The sequence below is a fragment of the Zonotrichia albicollis genome, chromosome 3, assembly GCF_047830755.1.
Source record: "Zonotrichia albicollis isolate bZonAlb1 chromosome 3, bZonAlb1.hap1, whole genome shotgun sequence".
Lineage (NCBI taxonomy): Eukaryota > Metazoa > Chordata > Aves > Passeriformes > Passerellidae > Zonotrichia > Zonotrichia albicollis.
In genome coordinates, this window is record NC_133821.1 from 116,861,741 (window position 1) to 116,869,233 (window position 7,493).

Genomic DNA, 7,493 nt, shown 5'->3' on the forward strand with positions numbered 1-7,493 from the left:
ATTTCTGTCTTGAAACTAAACTCCTAGCCTAAGCCATGCCTTAGGGCTCCTCTGCAGCATTTGGGGAGTGAAAGAGGCAGGAGGATTAGACAAGGTTGACTTAAGCTGGATAACTCTAAGATGGCTTAAGTTAGGCTAGATGAACCATGTCTCTCATGGAATCAGCAACATGGGGATGTCAAAGTGGGGTTTTTTGTTTTCTCCCCAGGCTTTGGTGTCTATCACAACATATTGAATTTTTTTCAGATGGAAATTTATCGTGATGATGATATATCAATGGGTCATCAGTTTCTTCCTGACACGAAAATACAAAAATGCTGAATCAGAGACTGCTCACTCATTCTGCTAAACACTTGCCAGCAAGTGGGTGGTGCTTGTTTTCACAATAGATAATCATAGTTAGTCCTGTAAATGAGGACTTGTTTGTGAACACATATATTTAACTGATTACTTTACAGAAATTTATTGAATAAAGCTTATCAAGTTTCTTCAAAAGGTGTAGAAATATTTCGCTCTGAAAAAATGTGCCATCTTCATACATAGTTCCTTATGTATGTCCAGTACAGTATTTTAAATTGTTACATTACTCTGAATACAGAAATATCTATTACTTTAAAATGTTTTTGTCCTAAGGCAATTGATACTGAATGTAAAAAACTTTTCTTAAAAACAAAGCATATACATGATTAGGTAATAATCCGGGTAAATTTATTAAAGATTAGTTTATTGAACTTGCCATCCATTTGGGCTTTTGTCCTTCCCTGGGAGCTAAATATATACAAGCTATTTCAATCAGCTCAAGAGCTAAACATATGTCAGCTATATCAATCAACTCACATTTATGCTGTTATTTAGAAGTTGCACAATTAGGACATGATTTACCAAAGAGTCCATAATTAAAATAATTACACTAGTAAGCATGAAACATTTATAAGAAAATCTGAGTCTCACAGTTCACAATGGTAAAATTTGACTTTCACTTTTTAAAGCATGTAAGCAAATATTTTCAGTCTTGCCCCAACTGTTCCGATTGCAAAACTTTGATGAAGCCAGTTCTTCTACTTACTTGGAAACCAATTAATTCTACTACTTTTACCTATATTTTTATAGTGTGGGTGCTCAATCATCAGTCAGTACCAAGTATTGAGATTGTCAGAGATGTACAGTCCTCAAGAGTTTAGTGCAAAGTTGACTTATGATGGCGTGCTTTTATATTTACGCCACGGATGAGAGGAAATGATGTAAAGTTTCTTATGCAGTGATTCAAAACAACAATTTATGGATCAAACATTGGACTAAGATAACTTGCTGTATGCCTGAGGTCTGATTATCCTCTTTGTTCTGCTCAGTGACTTAGGTTAATATGGAGTCAAATAAGAATCAAAGCTGTAAGCTGTAGCATGCTGTTTAGAAAAAGAGTGGCTTAGATTCGTCTCGTGCTAAAAAGAAATTGTGCTAAAGTTCATGGGTATTTGCCAGTTTATCCTAGGTACAGTCATTGCCTCTATGAACTGGTGATGGAGTGTCCTTCCTAAGTTGCATGATTAGGTCCATAGAGATGTTGAATGCAACACTCTTCAAGTCAAACCACCTGTGCTGGTTACCATTAGCAAAGGTGCTAATTTTTCCCCAATTATCTTTTAAAGTTACACTACCTTTTTTTGCACGTTCATTTGTTGTTCACTTATTATTTACCTTAACAATATAAAGGCATGTACTATAAAACAAATTCAACATCATAAAAATATTTAAGTGATGGTGCTTTTTGGTTTTGATTTTTTTTTTAAAGTTAAAAATGGTATACTCACTGGTTACTGCAGTTCAATAGTAAAATAACTTATTTTACTGATCAAAAGCTGTAACACAATCAGAAACATGTAGAAATATGTAGTACTATTTAGAAATATATGTAAATAACAGCAGCAAACATAAAGTTTACATATTCTGTAAGAGAAAACTATTTTCTAAAGCAATAATCTCACTGATGTTTGGAACATTTATCCTACAAGGCAGAAAAATCTTTAAAAGAAGTTTCATTATACTTATTTGTTAAGAATTTGAGTAAAAAGGTACTTTAGGAAAATTAGAATGACGCAGAGTACTCTAAAAGAGCAGAATTAATTTTCTTTTAAAATGCTTAATCACAGTGGTTTTAGATTTTATATATTAATGGGAATATGTATGTTCACATTTTATGCATTTTAATAGCAGATATTTAAATAAAAGCTTAAAAATGTCATAGAGAACTTTTAATAACTTTTCAGCATGTATTTGAATATTAAAATGCATCATTCTTGTTTCTTATTGGGCCACTAAATGACCAATATCAGGACTGAGCCCTAGGGAATTTAACTTGTAACCTCTTTACTTATCTGATTTCTACTGTTCAGCAATGTTTACAGTTTTCATGTATGCTACACTAACAAAGTTGGGATTTTTTATTCAAATGATAAGAAGACCTTACCCCAGCCACATTTTCAAGTACATGATTATGCATTTTAAAAAAGTATTGATGATTATGCATTTTAAAGTTAATGATTATGCATTTTAAAAAAGTATTTATATACTTAGAAATACCTATTTTCTCTGGTGTTTTGAGGCACCTACATATGCTTCTAGTCCCTTCAGCAATGGAAGTTTGATGTGTCACTCTGTCTGATTTTTGAAAATATTACCGTGCAAAATTCAAATGCAAGGCCAATGACTGGTCATAGCTAATTTGAGGTGAAACTTGATACTCTTATTTTTAAAAGAAAATATCAATTACTGAAGGAGTATGTTGTGCTAATTTTTAACAACTGTGCTTTTGAACCAGTCCATTTTTAAAGCTAAGTTTTTGGTGCTTTCCTTCATACCTTGAGGTTCTGATCTATTTCAGTCAATGAACTACTTGGGTATGCTCCCAGATAGTCCTGACAACACTGTTCTCTTCATTTTGTTGAAAGAAAAACAGTTGATAAGTGGGATGGAGGTAGTTTGAACAAAATAATGCAGATGAATTCAAGGCCATCAGTGCTGAACAAATAACAGAAAGAAATTGAAGAGGGTTAGTGGAAAAAAACCCCACTGTTTGTCTAAGGCGGCCATATACAATTGTGCAAGTAGTAAGATTTTTGTTACTGTCTAGTCAAAATCAAACATAAAGATAACATTTGACAAAATGATCGGATAATTTAGCAAAATAAGCTTTGCTTTATTTTTTTTTAACCAAGAATTTATTCAGTTAAATCCCTCTGCTTTTTATTGAATATTGAGTATGATGCGTACATAAAGAGCAGAAACATAGTTAAATAATTTGGTTTTGCCTAGATTTGATCTTTTCTTAGCCTTGAAAGAAGCATGCATGGGGTCGGTTCAGGAGAAATGGTACAACCTGTGCATACCTCATCTGTAAGCAACTGAGGGAAGAAAATGGAAAACTGTGAAAGATACATGTGACTTCCTTCCAGTAATGCTATATGTATTTGTTTGGATGTCCTTGAGAAGGAAAGACTATAAAATATGAGTGTTATTAAGGCTTATCTCTTCAGATCTTAACAGACTCTATCATTCACGACATTCAATATGCCTGCAGAAACTGACTGTGTGACTGTGATACAGCTAAGAAAAATGTGTTCAAAAATGCATTAAATCAGATTTTCTAATGTCTTTTCAAACCTGCCTAAACAATGAAAAGTCACATTTAAAGATCAAATCAACGTTAGTCAGTCAGAGCATGCTCAGTGTTGTCCATTTGTGACCTTTTGTGTCTAGACATTGGAGATTTCAAATTGAGCTGTAGATTTCTATTGTTCTGTGATCATCAGTGTTCATTAAACAGTACTTTTGGTATAATTTAAAGTAAGGCTATACCCCGTTGTCAAATAAGGAATGTGGCTTGCTTTTTGGAGTATTTTTTACTCTTTTCATTCATGGGAAGATGCTTGAGTTGGATAAAGCTGTTGTATTTAGCTGTCGTGTGGCCACAGGCAGTCTGTTCACAATAATTTCCTTTTTTGTCCTTACTGTCATCTTCTAGTTTATAGGAGTTGTAACACATATTTTTGGAAGCTTTCTCCACTTTGTTTCTACAGGCAACTGGTGTTCTACTCACCAGAACCTATCTGATGGTTCTGAGGATAGAAAATTAGAAGCTCTTTGTCTTCTACTCCACTGTGGTTGTATAATTAAAAATATTTTCACTAATCTATGTTAACAATTGGTTATTGTACTTTTGATAAGTCCCTTTACTTACTTTTGGCAATAATTTGAAGGTCACAAAGTTTTCCTTGTGACTTGAACAAAGGAACTAAGCAGCAATAATTTCACAAGTGCAGCTCTATGTGGATGTGTGCAAACACACACACATACAGGTTTTTTGTGCTGTGATGACCCAAATGCAGGAAAAAAAAGGTGGGAGTGTGTTTCCTGTGCTGGAGTTATCATTAATGTAAACCAGGAGAAGTGCCTGAGGGTGCATAAGAGGTCTTTGATAGAAGGGCTCATAATGATTATCCATCTGCTTCCTGACAAGTAGTGTGAGCCTGAGATAGCAAAGAGATGTGCAGGTGAAAGAATGTGTTCTCACAGAGTGTGATCATCATGAATATTTTCAAAGTGGTCTTGAAAATAAAAAAATTTCAAGCAATAAAACATGAAATTTAGCAAAGAATGCACTAAGTAAAGTGTATTTATGGCAGAAAAAAAGAGGACACTAGAATTTCCTATCCTAAAAAAACAGGAATTCCTTCATTCTTTCTGTGAATGAAGCTGAGGATGTATATGTGCTCCTACCCACAACACCCCACTGCAACTGCTAAAATGTAGGCGTGGTTTTGTTAAGACATCAACTCTGTTTGCCATGGCCCAATATTCTTGGTGCAAGGGAAATCTTAATTTATAGAGGATTTACCTGTGTGAGAACCATAGTAACTTCCTTTCAGTGCACTTTTAAGAGGAGATAATTATGCCAGTGTTTCAGGGTTCAGCTAGCCGTGCTGTAAATCAGTAGAGCCTTCTGAAGTCCATTTCTGCTACAGTAGAATCTCTTAGTTAGATTAAAGCTACAGTACTGCAACAAACCTCTAGGTGAGTTTTTTGAGCCTTGACTGTAAGGAACCAGGATATGCTGAGCTTTTAGGTCTTTGCTGATCAATTATGGGAACTCCTGAGGAGGCAGAAGATTATTATCATTACTTCTGTATTTGACTCCCTTATTTCATCAGGCACATTTTCTACAAAACCTTACCCACATGGATAGCTGCCCAAACATAGTTAGTAGGTTGAAAGCCAGATGAGATTTTAATTCCATGAATTCCCTGCTCAACAATAATTTTAAAGACCAAGAAGCTGAAGTAGTAATAAAATAGTAGTTTAAATTTTAGAGTTCATGTAGCTCTGATATTGAATTAATAAATGGAAAATAATTTTGTGTATTTTGTGAGAAAGTAAACCCACTCATAACCAGAAAATATTTGCTTTGGTGTCACCATAAAGGTAGTTGAGGTATTAAGCAAAAAGAGAGGAAAACTGGAAAAGGGTTAGTCTAGGTTTTAATGAAATATTTTATGGTTGGTGAAGACTGCTTTGTGCTGTTATACAAAATTTCAAAAAATTTCCTATCAGTGCTGGCAAGGAATAGGGGTATGCTAAGATTTTCAGATGCTTTATGAGTACTTAAATGCCCTAAGTTCACTATTTCATAGATACAGTATTAGTAACCTGGACTGCAGTGCTTCTGATTTTTCAAATATTTTTAGCCCATGTTTTATAATTATGTCTCTTAACAATTTTTTTTCAATATTTTTAGAAATTAGTTACCTTTCGATATAATTTCATATTTTTAAGAAAACCAGTTATGTTTATTTACTTCACAGGGAAAATTTTTTTAACATATTATTTCAGAACTAGGACTAATGTTAAAACTTCTGTAAAAAGTGCTATATATTTAAATAAAAACCCCTAAAACATTATCGTGATTACAGCATTGTATATATTTATAATAGTTTTTTCAGTAGCAACCAAATGTTTTCCTTTTTGTCTTATGGAACCACTTTGTTCAGTAACACAAAGTGGCACAAAACTTTTTCAAATAAACTCAAGTTCCATTTAAAAATGCTTTAAATTATTATATGTAAGAAAAAAATATTGGTCACTACATTCACCAATATTTTCATTGACAACTGCAAAAAACCCAAATTATCTGAATTTCCATGATCATATTTCACTACTACACTTCCACAACCTTTTCTGCTGCAGGGCTGAATGTCTTTGCCTGAGTATTACTTTGCCTTGTTCCATTAGTATTCCATATTCTTCCTTGCCATATGACATCTTGTGCTGGTATTTCAGTATTTATGTAGAAGAGTTAATTTAAAGACTTTAAATTGTCATTGGCGATCTCCAGTATAATGTAGTAAAATACTGAACAGAGTCCTGACAATTTTTCTTCTCTGAGGTTTGTGTCAGCAGTGATGTGTATGGCCTCTGGGTATGAAGAGATATGGAGGACGGTGTTTTTAGCTACACAAGCTTCTATCTAACTTGGCAGCTTCTTGTCTCATTTCTCTCAGAAGAAGAATGTATTCAGCTGGGGTAAAAATGTGAAAAAGTTTATAGGAAACTTGGAGTTGAGTGCTTTGATCTTATTTATTAAACAACTAAAAAAAGTAATTTAAAAAAACCCTGAAACCCCAAACTAAAATACCCCTCCAAACCAAAACCAAACTATCTCTCCTTCTGACCACAGACATAATTGCTGTAAAGACTGGAAAATACTATTTTAAGAGTGCGGAAACCACAGAGCACAGTTTCATGCTATACTCAAACAGTGCTGCTGAGAAATGTTACTGTGGCACAAGAAAATAACCGTTGGCCATTGTTAAATAGAGAGATCATTCTGATCTGACCTCGATCAGAGAAAGTTTATTATTCAAAGTAATCTCACAGCTGCCCATTAGCTGTTGAGAGCCCAGAAGGACAATCAGCTAACTGGTTACATGGAATAGAGCTGTATTATTTTGTTTTTCAGTATTTTAATGTTGATATTTTATTAAAGACATTGTGTTTGTGTAGTTTAAGCAGTTGGAGTTTTCATCCATAGACCAAGATTCTTCATGTGTCAGTTTTCTAGAACTATTTCTTTTGTTCAAAAGGAAGAGCAGTAAGTATAACCATACATAAAACTGATGACAGAAATATGAGATGATTAATTATAAATAAATCTTAAGGAACCTTGGTCAAGGATCTTGTATTCTCTATCTAATTTATCCTTTCTTGAAAGGGATCTATCATGACCATGTTTTTTTGACTGGATACTACTCCAGTAAATAGATAAATGTTGGTAATGACCAGACAAACACAAGAGAGAGAAACTTCAATCATGTTAAAACCAAGTATTATTTTTAAAAGAATGCAAATTTAAGTGAATACCATTCCTAAATCCCTGTAGTTCTTGGGAATTTACCAATAGTTATGGAAGTTATTTTTTAGGATGCTGCTAAATGCTGAAAATT

At 33.6% G+C, this 7,493-nt stretch overlaps 1 protein-coding gene across 6 annotated transcripts in view; it reads left to right on the forward strand.

The window, feature by feature from the left end:
• GRIK2 (glutamate ionotropic receptor kainate type subunit 2) overlaps positions 1-7,493 on the forward strand; it is a 366,111-nt gene that overhangs the window by 13,204 nt on the left and 345,414 nt on the right. The window lies entirely within an intron of this gene.